The sequence below is a fragment of the Ambystoma mexicanum genome, chromosome 10, assembly GCF_040938575.1.
Source record: "Ambystoma mexicanum isolate Mex_15411 chromosome 10, UKY_AmexF1_1, whole genome shotgun sequence".
NCBI classification, from domain to species: domain Eukaryota; kingdom Metazoa; phylum Chordata; class Amphibia; order Caudata; family Ambystomatidae; genus Ambystoma; species Ambystoma mexicanum.
Window position 1 is genome coordinate 1,707,753,367 of NC_090932.1, and position 14,305 is coordinate 1,707,767,671.

A 14,305-nucleotide genomic window follows, 5' to 3' on the forward strand; every position below is an offset into this window, starting at 1 on the left:
GAAATGCCATCCTCTCACTGCCACCCTCTCACTGCCTGTGTATATGATTCTCTGGCCAGTGAACTGCCACCCTCAGACTGCCAGTGTGTACGATTCTATACTCAGTGAAATGCCATCCTCTCACTGCCACCCTCTGACTGCCAGTGTATACGATTCTATGGCCAGTGAAATGCCATCCTCTCACTGGCACCCTCTCACTGCCGGTGTATACAATTCTATGGTCAGTGAAAGGCCACCCGCTCACTGACACCCTCTCACTGTCAGTGTATACAAATCTTTCGTCAGTGAAATGCCACCCTCTCACTACCAGTGTATATGATTCTATGGCCAGTGAAATGCCATCCTCTAACTGTCACCCTCTCACTGCCAGTGTATACAATTCTATGGTCAGTGAAATGCCACCCACTCACTGACAGTGTATACGATTCTTTGGTCATTGAAATACTACCCTCTGACTGCCAGTGTATACGATTCTATGATGAGTGAAATGCCCCCTCTCACTGCCAGTGTATACGAATCTTTGGTCAGTGAAATGCCAGCCTCTCACTGCCAGTGTACATGATTTTATGGCCAGTGAAATGCCACCTTGTCACTGCCAGTGTGTACAACTCTATGGCCAGTGAACTGCCACCCTCTGACTGCCAGTGTATACGATTATATGGTCAATGAAATGCCACCCTCTCACTGCCAGTGTATATGATTCTATGATCAGTGAAATGCCCCCTCTCCCTGCCAGTGTATACGATTCTATGGTCAGTGAACTTCCACCCTCTGACTGCCAGTGTGTACGATTCTATGGTCAGTGAAATGCCACCCTCTCACTGCCAGTGTATACGATTCTATGCTCAGTGAACTGCCACCCTCTGACTGCCAGTGTATACAATTCTATGGTCAGTGAAATGCCCCCTTTCACTGCAAGTGAATACGATTCTATGGTCAGTGAACTGCCACCCTCTGACTGCCAGTATATACGAATCTTTGGTCAGTGAAATGCCACCTTCTCACTGCCAGTGTATATGATTATATGGCCAGTGAAATGGCATCCTCTCACTGGCACCCTCTCACTGCCGGTGTATACAATTCTATGGTCAGTGAAAGGCCACCCGCTCACTGACACCCTCTCACTGTCAGTGTATACAAATCTTTCGTCAGTGAAATGCCACCCTCTCACTACCAGTGTATATGATTCTATGGCCAGTGAAATGCCATCCTCTAACTGTCACCCTCTCACTGCCAGTGTATACAATTCTATGGTCAGTGAAATGCCACCCACTCACTGACAGTGTATACGATTCTTTGGTCATTGAAATACTACCCTCTGACTGCCAGTGTATACGATTCTATGATGAGTGAAATGCCCCCTCTGACTGCCAGTGTATCCGATTCTATGGCCAGTGTACTGCCACCCTCTGACTGCCAATGTATACGATTCTATGGGCAGTGAAATGCCACCTTCTCACTGCCAGTGTTTATAGTTTAGTTAAGTTTATTATTTGTATAGCGCCGCCTGGCCCTAGGGCATCCAGGCGCTTGCGATGAATACAACAAGAAAAATGAATACAACAAGAATAATGCAGCAGAAATGTACAAATCGATTACATATTTACAAATTTACAGTCTTGGTGCATGCTAGTGCGGTAGGGCTAGGCAGTTTCTTTGGATAGAAGCCAAGTTTTGGTGTTGTGTCTAAATCTGTGAAAGGACGGTTCTGATCTCAGCTCGAGTGGAAGTGAATTCCAAAGTTTGGAGGCAAGCACGGGGAAGCTGGAGCCACCTGCTTTTTGGAGCTTAAATCTTGGGATATTTAAGCAGTGTGTTTGAGCTGATCTGGTAGGGCGCGCTGGGGTGTGGTGCTTGAGGTTGTCAGATAGGTATCTGGGTGCTTGGTTAGCTAGGCATTTGTGTGTGAGTGAGATGGTTTTATATTCAATTCTTTGTGGTATGGATAGCCAATGGCAGGTGCGTCTGGCGTCTGAGATGTGTTCATGTTTGGGTATGTTCAGGGCTGCTCGCAAGGCGTTGTTTTGTATGACTTGTAGTTTGTTGATGTTTTTCTGACTGGTTCCCAAGTATAGCGCATTGCAGTAGTCAACTTTGGAAAGGACTAGCGCTCTGGCTAAGGTGATGCAGTTGGATGGTGAGAGGTAAGGTCTGCTGGCATTGATAAGTTTACAAGTGTAAGCAGTGGCTGATGAGATGGAATTGATCTGTCTTGTCAGTGTGAGGGAGGAGTCGAGGTAGATTCCTAGGGTTTTGACGCTGTTAGAGACGATGATGTTATTGCCGTCTATAGTGAATGCTTGATAGAGTTTGTCGAGTTTATTAAGTCTGGGTTGGGAACCTAGGAGAAGAAGCTCGGTCTTGTCGTCATTAAGGCATAGGCCATGCTTGGCCATCCATTCTTGGATAATGGAATAAATGTTGTTGAGAGCAGTGAGGTCGGTGGAGTAGTCGCCTGTTAAAGGGATCAGTATTTGGGTGTCATCTGCGTAGTTGGTGTAGATGACACCCAAACGGTCCAGTATGTCAAAGAGGGGTTTCGTGAATACATTGTATAGAGTGGGGGAGACGCAGGAGCCCTGGGGGACACCGCAAGTGACTGGGGCTGGGATGGCAGAGGCTGTGGGTGCGAAGACTCTCATGGATCTGTTGTTAAGGAAGGAATGGATCCATGCGTTGGCGTTATCTGAAAATTTGGCTGCTGAGGATAGATGTTTGCAGAGGATGTCGTGGTTGACCAGGTCGAAGGCGGCCGATAAGTCAAGGAGGAGAAGGAGGGCTAGTTTACCATTGTCTTTAATGTTGTCCATCTGTGTCTTAAGGTCAATCAGGGCGGTCTCAGTGCCGTGTTTGGGGCGGAATCCTGATTGTCTGAGTCCTAGTAAGTTATTTTTCTCGAGGTGGTTCTGTATCTGGAGATAGGCAGCTCTGTCGAGGATTTTTAGTAGGAAGGGTACAGTCGTTATGGGTCTGTAGTTGGTGGGGACATTAGGGTCAAGGGTGGGCTTCTTAAGTAAAGGAAGAACCCAGGAGTCCTTGAGGTTGTTGGGCACTATGTTGGAGGTGAAAGATGCGTTGATGAGGGAGGTGATGAAGGGAGCAAGTTGTTTGGCAGCATCTTTAATGATAGGGGCTGGGCAAGTGTCGCCTTGGCATTTGGACGGTTTAAGAGAGTAGATTATTTCTTCAACCTCTTTAATGGTTATGGTGGAAAACTCAAAGAGGTTATTGTCATCATTTTGGGGGGTGGTGTGGGTGTGTGTAGAGGGGGTGATGTTATCGGAGAGGGTGAGGCTTTCTTTCTTTGTCAGGATTTTGGCTTGTAGCGTGGCAATTTTGCCTAGGAGTGCTTCCTGGATGTTCGTGCACCAGTGGATGTCTTTGTTGCAAGTGTCTGGAATGGGGGAGGGTGATTCGAGTTCTCTCAGGATATTGAAGAGCTCTTTGGTATTAGATTTGGCGTTGCTGATTCTTTCATTGTACATGTTTTTTTTAGACTGGATGATGGCTGATTTATAGATGTTCGATGCTAGTGCGTAGGATGTCTTATTAATAGTGGATGGTGACTGTTTCCATGCTAATTCAGCTTGTCTTTTGGATTTGCGGAGTGTTTTTAGTTTGGGGGTGAACCAGGAATTGAGGTGTGCTCGTGGTTTGGCTTTCCGAAGCTTGAGTGGTGCTATGGTGTTTATGGCCTTAAGGATAGTTGTGTTGTATAAATCTACTAATTCAGTAGGGTTGGTCATGGTGGGTGAGAAGTCGATGATGGGTTGGAGTAGCGGGAGGAGTTTCTCTAGTGTGATATTTTTGTTGTTTCTTGTGAGTGTGGGTGGGGCATTGGAGGAGGGCACTGGTGTTTGAGTGCCTTTGTTGATGGTGAAGGTAATAAGGTGGTGATCGGTCCAGGCGCATGGAGTGTTGGAGAGGATGGTAGTGTTGCAATTGAGGTCAGCTATCCAGTCAAGGATGCGGCCTTTGTTGTGTGTGGGTTGTGCGATATGGTGGGTGAGTCCTAATTCTGAAATAGTGTTGGCGATAGTGTGAGCTTTGTCATCTTTCTCATCATTGAGACCTAGATTAAAGTCTCCTAGGATGAGTAGTCGAGAGTTAGGTTTGATATTGTTAGAGAGTAGAAGGGCTATGTCGTCATTAAAGGATTCTATGGGGCCTGGCGGTCTGTAGATGAGGTGGATGGTGATAGTGCTTGTGTGCGTTGTGGATAGTTTGAGGGTGAGTAATTCCGCTGATGTCAGTGATTGGTTTTGTATGTGTCTAATGTTGATGGAACTTTTTGCAATAACGGCTACTCCACCACCTTTAGCTGTTTGTCTGTCTGCACGGTAGATGGTATAGTCATTGGGTATAGCAAGTGATAGAGAGGGGCCAGATGCTGGGTGGAGCCAGGTCTCTGTAATAGCTATGAAGTCGAGATCATTGACGGTAATAATGTCGGCAATGTCTAAGGCATGGGCGACTACAGATCTCGCATTGATGAGTGCACCTTTAATGGTTTCGGTGGTGATGCATGATTTTTTGGTGTGGGTGCGGGGGGAGGGTGCGATCAGGCCGTGTGATATCTGGTCTGTCGGAAGTGTAGGGCGTGTGCAGTGAGGGGCAGATTTGGTTAAGGTTATGTTTTGTTTGTTGCCTAGATTGGGGAAGGATGCGGGTGTGTGTGTTCTGGATCTGAGTCGGGTGAATCTCGATAATCCTGAGCAGGGATAGGATCTGCTGGTAGTGAGGTTCGTGATAGTGGGTTGGCCGATGGGAGTAGTTTGTGATGCTTCTTGGGGGCTGGGGGTGTCTGCTATGCGATGAGAGTCAATGGAGGAGGTAGGCTGGAAGGGGTTGATGTTGGGTAGGAAGGGGGTGGGGCAGGGTATGGGATAATGTCTGGGGCAGGCTAGTCTGCTGAGGCCGTTGGGGTGTAAGCGAAAGTGTGACCCTGTACAAGGGGTGTCATGGGGGACCAGGCAGAATGGGAACATAATGAGGAAGGTCCAGGTTATCATGTCTGAGTTTAGATGGAACTGACGCACAAAATCGTCAGAGAGAAGCTAGTGCGCAATGTTAGTACACAATGGTGCTGCAGTGAGGGTACTAGCGCAGAGAATCGGAGAAATGCTAGTGCACAGAGCTGATACCCAGTACTAATACACAGTGTACTCTAGGCGACCATAAGGCATTACACAATGTCACAGTAGTCTATGACTCTATGGCCAGTGAAATGTCTCATCTGACTGCCAGTGTATACGACTCTATGGCCAGTGAAATGCCCCTCTCACTGCCAGTGTATATGATTCTATGGTCTTGGAAATGGGACCCTCTCACTGCCAGTGTATATGATTCTATGTTCAGTGAAATGCCCCCTCTCACTGCCAATGAATACGATTCTATGGTCAGTGAATTGCCACCCTCTGACTGCCAGTGTATACGAATCTTTGGTCAGTGAAATGCCACCTTCTCACTACCAGTGTATATGATTATATGGCCAGTGAAATGCCATCCTCTCACTGGCACCCTCTCACTGCCAGTGTATACAATTCTATGGTCAGTGAAATGCCACCCACTCACTGCCAGTGTATACGATTCATTGTTCATTGAAATACTACCCTCTGACGGCCAGTGTATACGATTCTATGATGAGTGAAATGCCCCCTCTCACTGCCAGTGTATACAAATCTTTGGTCAGTGAAATGCCACCCTCTCACTGCCAGTGTATATGATTCTATGGCCAGTGAAATGCCACCTTGTCACTGCCAGTGTGTACGACTCTATGGCCAGTGAAATGCCCCCTCTCACTGCCAGTGAATATGATTCTATGGTCAGTGAACTGCCACCCTCTGACTGTCAGTGTATACGATTCTATGGTCAATGAAATGCCACCCTCTCACTGCCAGTGTATACGATTCTATGGTCAGTGAACTGCCACCCTCTGACTGCCAGTGTACACGATTCTATGATCAGTGAAATGCCCCCTCTCACTGCCAGTGTAAACGATTCTATGGTCAGTGAACTGCCACCCGCTGACTGCCAGTGTATACGATTCTATGGTCAGTGAAATGCCACCCTCTCACGGCCAGTGTATACGATTCTATGGTCAGTGAAATGCCACCCTCTGACTGCCAGTGTATACGATTCTATGACCAGTGAATTGACACCCTCTTCTAACTGCCAGTGTATACGATTCTATGGTCAGTGAAATGCCACCGTCTCACTGCCAGTGTATACAATTCTATGGTCAGTGAAAAACAATCCTCTCACTGCCACCCTCTCACTGACTGTGATTACGATTCTATGGCCAGTGAAACGCCACCCTCTCACTGCCAGTGTATACAATTTTATGGTCACTGAAATGCCATCCTCTCACAGCCACCCTCTCACTGCCTGTGATTACGATTCTATGGCCAGTGAAATGCCACCCTCTCACTGCCAGTGTATATGATTCTATGGTCAGTGTTCTGCCACCCTCTGAGTTTCAGTGTATATGATTCTATGGCCAGTGAACTGCCACCCTCTTACTGCCAGTGTGTATATTTCCATGGTCAGTGAACTGCCACCCTCTGACTGCCAGTGTATACAGTTCTATGGTCAGTGAAATGCCACCCTCTCTCTGCCAGTCTATACGATTCTATGGCCAGTGAACTTCCACCCTCTGACTGCCAGTGTATATGATTCTATGGCCAGTGAACTGCCACCCTCTGACTGCCAGTGCATCCGATTCTATGGCCAGTGTATTGCCACCCTCTGACTGACAATGTATACGTTTCTATGGGCAGTGAAATGCCACCCTCTCACTGCCAGTGTTTATGACTCTATGGCCAGTGAAATGTCCCATCTGACTGCCAGTGTATACGACTCTATGGCCAGTGAAATGCCGCTCTCACTGCCAGTGTATATGTTTTTATGGTCTTGGAAATGCGACCCTCTCACTGCCAGTGTATATGATTCTATGTTCAGTGAAATGCCACCCTCTCTCTGCCAGTCTATACGATTCTATGGCCAGTGAACTTCCACCCTCTGACTGCCAGTGTATATGATTCTATGGCCAGTGAACTGCCACCCTCTGACTGCCAGTGTATCCGAATCTATGGCCAGTGTACTGCCACCCTCTGACTGCCAATGTATACGATTCTATGGGCAGTGAAATGCCACCTTCTCACTGCCAGTGTTTATGACTCTATGGCCAGTGAAATGTCCCATCTGACTGCCAGTGTATACGACTCTATGGCCAGTGAAATGCCCCTCCCACTGCCAGTGTATATGATTCTATGGTCTTGGAAATGCGACCCTCTCACTGCCACTGTATATGATTCTATGTTCAGTGAAATGCCACCCTCTCACTGCCAGTGTACATGATTCTATGGCCAGTGAAATGCCACCCTGTCACTGCCAGTGTATACGACTCTATGGCAAGTGAAATGCCCCATCTCACTGCCAGTGTATACGATTCTATGGTCAGGGAAATGCCACCCTGTGACTGCCAGTGTATACGATTCTATGGTCAGTAAAATTCCACACTCTCACTGCCAGTGTATAAGATTCTATGGTCAGTGAACTGCCATCCTCAGACTGCCAGTGTATACGAGTCTATAGTCAGTGACATGCCCCCTCTCACTGACAATGAATACGATTCTATGGTCAGTGAACTGCCACCCTCTGACTGCCAGTGTATACGATTCTATGGTCAGTGAAATGCCATCCTCTCACTGCCAGTGTATACTATTCTATGGTCAGTGAACTGCCACCCTCTGACTGCCAGTGTATTCGATTCTATGATCAGTGAAATGCCCCCTCTCTGCCAGTTTATACGATTCTATGGTCAGTGAACTGCCACCCTCTGACTGGCAGTGTGTACAATTCTATGGTCAGTGAAAGGCCACCCTCTCACTGCCAGTGTATACGATTCTATGACCAGTGAACTGCCACCCTCTAACTGCCAGTGTATACGATTCTATGCTCAGTGAAATGCCATCCTCTCACTGGCACCCTCTCACTGCCAGTGTATACAATTATATGGTCAGTGAAATGCCACCCACTCACTGCCAGTGTATACGATTCTATGGTCAGTGAAATACCACCCACTCATTGCCAGTGTATACGATTCTATAGTCAGTGAAATGCCACCCTCTCACTGCCAGTGTATACGATTCTATGGTCAGTGAACTGCCACCCTCTGACTGCCAGTGTATACGATTCTATGGTCAGTGAAATGCCCCCTTTCACTGCAAGTGAATACGATTCTATGGTCAGTGAACTGCCACCCTCTGACTGTCAGTGTATACAAATCTTTGGTCAGTGAAATGCCACCTTCTCACTGCCAGTGTATATGATTATATGGCCAGTGAAATGCCATCCTCTCACTGGCACCCTCTCACTGCCATTGTATACAATTCTATGGTCAGTGAAATGCCACCCGCTCACTGACACCCTCTCACTGTCAGTGTATACAAATCTTTGGTCAGTGAAATGCCACCCTCTCACTACCAGTGTATATGATTCTATGGCCAGTGAAATGCCATCCTCTAACTGTCACCCTCTCACTGCCAGTGTATACAATTCTATGGTCAGTGAAATGCCACCCACTCACTGACAGTGTATACGATTCTTTGGTCATTGAAATACTACCCTCTGACTGCCAGTGTATACGATTCTATGATGAGTGAAATGCCCCCTCTCACTGCCAGTGTATACAAATCTTTGGTCAGTGAAATGCCAGCCTCTCACTGCCAGTGTATATGATTCTATGGCCAGTGAAATGCCACCTTGTCACTGCCAGTGTGTACGACTCTATGGCCAGTGAAATGCCCCCTCTCACTGCCAGTGAATACGATTCTATGGTCAGTGAACTGCCACCCTCTGACTGCCAGTGTATACGATTCTATGGTCATTGAAATGCCACCCTCTCACTGCCAGTGTATATGATTCTATGGTCAGTGAACTGCCACCCTCTGACTGCCAGTGTATACGATTCTATGATCAGTGAAATGCCCCCTCTCCCTGCCAGTGTATACGATTCTATGGTCAGTGAACTGTCACCCTCTGACTGCCAGTGTGTACGATTCTATGGTCAGTGAAATGCCACCCTCTCACTGCCAGTGTATACGATTCTATGCTCAGTGAACTGCCACCCTCTGACTGCCAGTGTATACGATTCTATGGTCAGTGAAATGCCCCCTTTCACTGCAAGTGAATACGATTCTATGGTCAGTGAACTGCCACCCTCTGACTGCCAGTGTATACGAATCTTTGGTCAGTGAAATGCAACCTTCTCACTGCCAGTGTATATGATTATATGGCCAGTGAAATGCCATCCTCTCACTGGCACCCTCTCACTGCCAGTGTATACAATTCTATGGTCAGTGAAATGCCACCCGCTCACTGACACCCTCTCACTGTCAGTGTATACAAATCTTTGGTCAGTGAAATGCCACCCTCTCACTACCAGTGTATATGATTCTATGGCCAGTGAAATGCCATCCTCCAACTGTCACCCTCTCACTGCCAGTGTATACAATTCTATGGTCAGTGAAATGCCACCCACTCACTGACAGTGTATACGATTCTTTGGTCATTGAAATACTACCCTCTGACTGCCAGTGTATACGATTCTATGATGAGTGAAATGCCACCTCTCACTGCCAGTGTATACGAATCTTTGGTCAGTGAAATGCCAGCCTCTCACTACCAGTGTATATGATTCTATGGCCAGTGAAATGCCACCTTGTCACTGCCAGTGTGTACAACTCTATGGCCAGTGAAATGCCCCCTCTCACTGCCAGTGAATACGATTCTATGGTCAGTGAACTGCGACCCTCTGACTGCCAGTGTATAAGATTCTATGGTCAATGAAATGCCACCCTCTCACTGCCAGTGTATACGATTCTATGGTCAGTGAACTGCCACCCTCTGACTGCCAGTGTATACGATTCTATGATCAGTGAAATGCCCCCTCTCCCTGCCAGTGTATACGATTCTATGGTCAGTGAACTGCCACCCTCTGACTGCCAGTGTGTACGATTCTATGGTCAGTGAAATGCCACCCTCTCACTGCCAGTGTATACGATTCTATGCTCAGTGAAATGCCATCCTCTCACTGGCACCCTCTCACTGCCAGTGTATACAATTCTATGGTCGGTGAAATGCCTCCCACTCACTGCCAGTGTATACGATTCTTTAGTCAGTGAAATACTGCCCTCTGACTGCCAGTGTATACGATTCTATGATGAGTGAAATGCCCCCTCTCACTGCCAGCGTATACGATTCTTTGGTCAGTGAAATTCCCCCTCTCACTGCCAGTGTATACGACTCTATGGCCAGTGAAATGCCACCCAGTCACTGCCAGTGTATATGACTCTATGGCCAGTGAAATGCCCCCTCTCACTGCCACTGTATATGATTCTATGCTCAGTGAAATGCTATCCTCTCACTGCCACCCTCTCACTGCCTGTGTATACGATTCTCTGGCCAGTGAACTGCCACCCTCAGACTGCCAGTTTGTACGATTCTATACTCAGTGAAATGCCATCCTCTCACTGCCACCCTCGACTGCCAGTGTATACGATTCTATTGCAGGTGAACTGCCACCCTCTCACTGCCAGTGTATTTGTTTCTTTGGTCAATAACATGCTACCCCCTCACAGCCAGTGTATACGATTCTTTGTTCAGTAAAATGCCACCCTCTCACTGCCAGTGTATACAATTCTATGGTCAGTGAAAAACCATCCTCTAACTGCCACCCTCTCACTGCCTGTGATTACGATTCTATGGTCAGTGAAATGCCACCCTCTCACTGCCAGTGTATACGATTCTATGCTCAGTGAACTGCCACCCTCTGACTGCCAGTGTATACGATTCTATGGTCAGTGAAATGCCACCCTTTCACTGCAAGTGAATACGATTCTATGGTCAGTGAACTGCCACCCTCTGACTGCCAGTGTATACGAATCTTTGGTCAGTGAAATGCCACCTTCTCACTGCCAGTGTATATGATTATATGGCCAGTGAAATGCCATCCTCTCACTGGCACCCTTTCACTGCCAGTGTATACAATTCTATGGTCAGTGAAATGCCACCCGCTCACTGTCACCCTCTCACTGCCAGTGTATACAATTCTATGGTCAGTGAAATGCCACCCACTCACTGACAGTGTATACGATTCTTTGGTCATTGAAATACTACCCTCTGACTGCCAGTGTATACGATTCTATGATGAGTGAAATGCCCCCTCTCACTGCCAGTGTATACGAATCTTTGGTCAGTGAAATGCCAGCCTCTCACTGCCAGTGTATATGATTCTATGGCCAGTGAAATGCCACCTTGTCACTGCCAGTGTGTACAACTCTATGGCCAGTGAAATGCCCCCTCTCACTGCCAGTGAATACGATTCTATGGTCAGTGAACTGCCACCCTCTGACTGCCAGTGTATACGATTCTATGGTCAATGAAATGCCACCCTCTCACTGCCAGTGTATACGATTCTATGGTCAGTGAACTGCCACCCTCTGACTGCCAGTGTATACGATTCTATGATCAGTGAAATGCCCCCTCTCCCTGCCAGTGTATACGATTCTATGGTCAGTGAACTGCCACCCTGACTGCCAGTGTGTACGATTCTATGGTCAGTGAAATGCCACCCTCTCACTGCCAGTGTATAGGATTCTATGCTCAGTGAAATGCCATCCTCTCACTGGCACCCTCTCACTGCCAGTGTAAACAATTCTATGGTCAGTGAAATGCCTCCCACTCACTGCCAGCGTATACGATTCTTTGGTCAGTGAAATTCCCCCTCTCACTGCCAGTGTATACGACTCTATGGCCAGTGAAATGCCACCCAGTCACTGCCAGTGTATACGACTCTATGGCCAGTGAAATGCCCCCTCTCACTGCCACTGTATATGATTCTATGCTAAGTGAAATGCCATCCTCTCACTGCCACCCTCTCACTGCCTGTGTATACAATTCTCTGGCCAGTGAACTGCCACCCTCAGACTGCCAGTGTGTACGATTCTATACTCAGTGAAATGCCATCCTCTCACTGCCACCCTCTGACTGCCAGTGTATACGATTCTATGGCCAGTGAACTGCCACCCTCTCACTGCCAGTGTATTTGATTCTTTGGTCCATAACATGCCACCCCCTCACAGCCAGTGTATACGATTCTTTGTTCAGTAAAATGCCACCCTCTCACTGCCAGTGTATACAATTCTATGGTCAGTGAAAAACCATCCTCTAACTGCCACCCTCTCACTGCCTGTGATTACGATTCTATGGTCAGTGAAATGCCACCCTCTCACTGCCAGTGTATACGATTCTATGCTCAGTGAACTGCCACCCTCTGACTGCCAGTGTATACGATTCTATGGTCAGTGAAATGCCACCCTTTCACTGCAAGTGAATACGATTCTATGGTCAGTGAACTGCCACCCTCTGACTGCCAGTGTATACGAATCTTTGGTCAGTGAAATGCCACCTTCTCACTGCCAGTGTATATGATTATATGGCCAGTGAAATGCCATCCTCTCACTGGCACCCTCTCACTGCCAGTGTATACAATTCTATGGTCAGTGAAATGCCACCCGCTCACTGACACCTTCTCACTGTCAGTGTATACAAATCTTTGGTCAGTGAAATGCCACCCTCTCACTACCAGTGTATATGATTCTATGGCCAGTGAAATGCCATCCTCCAACTGTCACCCTCTCACTGCCAGTGTATACAATTCTATGGTCAGTGAAATGCCACACACTCACTGACAGTGTATACGATTCTTTGGTCATTGAAATACTACCCTCTGACTGCCAGTGTATACGATTCTATGATGAGTGAAATGCCCCCTCTCACTGCCAGTGTATACGAATCTTTGGTCAGTGAAATGCCAGCCTCTCACTGCCAGTGTATATGATTCTATGGCCAGTGAAATGCCACCTTGTCACTGCCAGTGTGTACAACTCTATGGCCAGTGAAATGCCCCCTCTCACTGCCAGTGAATACGATTCTATGGTCAGTGAACTGCCACCCTCTGACTGCAAGTGTATGCGATTCTATGGTCAATGAAATGCCACCCTCTCACTGCCAGTGTAAACGATTCTATGGTCAGTGAACTGCCACCCTCTGACTGCCAGTGTATACGATTCTATGATCAGTGAAATGCCCCCTCTCCCTGCCAGTGTATACGATTCTATGGTCAGTGAACTGCCACCCTCTGACTGCCAGTGTGTACGATTCTATGGTCAGTGAAATGCCACCCTCTCACTGCCAGTGTATACGATTCTATGCTCAGTGAAATGCCACCTTCTCACTGCCAGTGTATATGATTATATGGCCAGTGAAATGCCTTCCTCTCACTGGCACCCTCTCACTGCCAGTGTATACAATTCTATGGTCAGTGAAATGCCACCCGCTCACTGACACCCTCTCACTGTCAGTGTATACAAATCTTTGGTCAGTGAAATGCCACCCTCTCACTACCAGTTTATATGATTCTATGGCCAGTGAAATGCCACCCAGTCACTGCCAGTGTATACGACTCTATGGCCAGTGAAATGCCCCCTCTCACTGCCACTGTATATGATTCTATGCTCAGTGAAATGCCATCCTCTCACTGCCACCCTCTCACTGCCTGTGTATACGATTCTCTGGCCAGTGAACTGCCACCCTCAGACTGCCAGTGTGTACGATTCTATACTCAGTGAAATGCCATCCTCTCACTGCCACCCTCTGACTGCCAGTGTATACGATTCTATGGCCAGTGAACTGCCACCCTCTCACTGCCAGTGTATTTGATTCTTTGGTCCATAACATGCCACCCCCTCACAGCCAGTGTATACGATTCTTTGTTCAGTAAAATGCCACCCTCTCACTGCCAGTGTATACAATTCTATGGTCAGTGAAAAACCATCCTCTAACTGCCACCCTCTCACTGCCTGTGATTACGATTCTATGGTCAGTGAAATGCCACCCTCTCACTGCCAGTGTATACGATTCTATGCTCAGTGAACTGCCACCCTCTGACTGCCAGTGTATACGATTCTATGGTCAGTGAAATTCCCCCTTTCACTGCAAGTGAATACGATTCTATGGTCAGTGAACTGCCACCCTCTGACTGCCAGTGTATACGAATCTTTGGTCAGTGAAATGCCACCTTCTCACTGCCAGTGTATATGATTATATGGCCAGTGAAATGCCATCCTCTCACTGGCACCCTCTCACTGCCAGTGTATACAATTCTATGGTCAGTGAAATGCCACCCGCTCACTACCAGTGTATATGATTCTATGGCCAGTGAAATGCCATCCTCCAACTG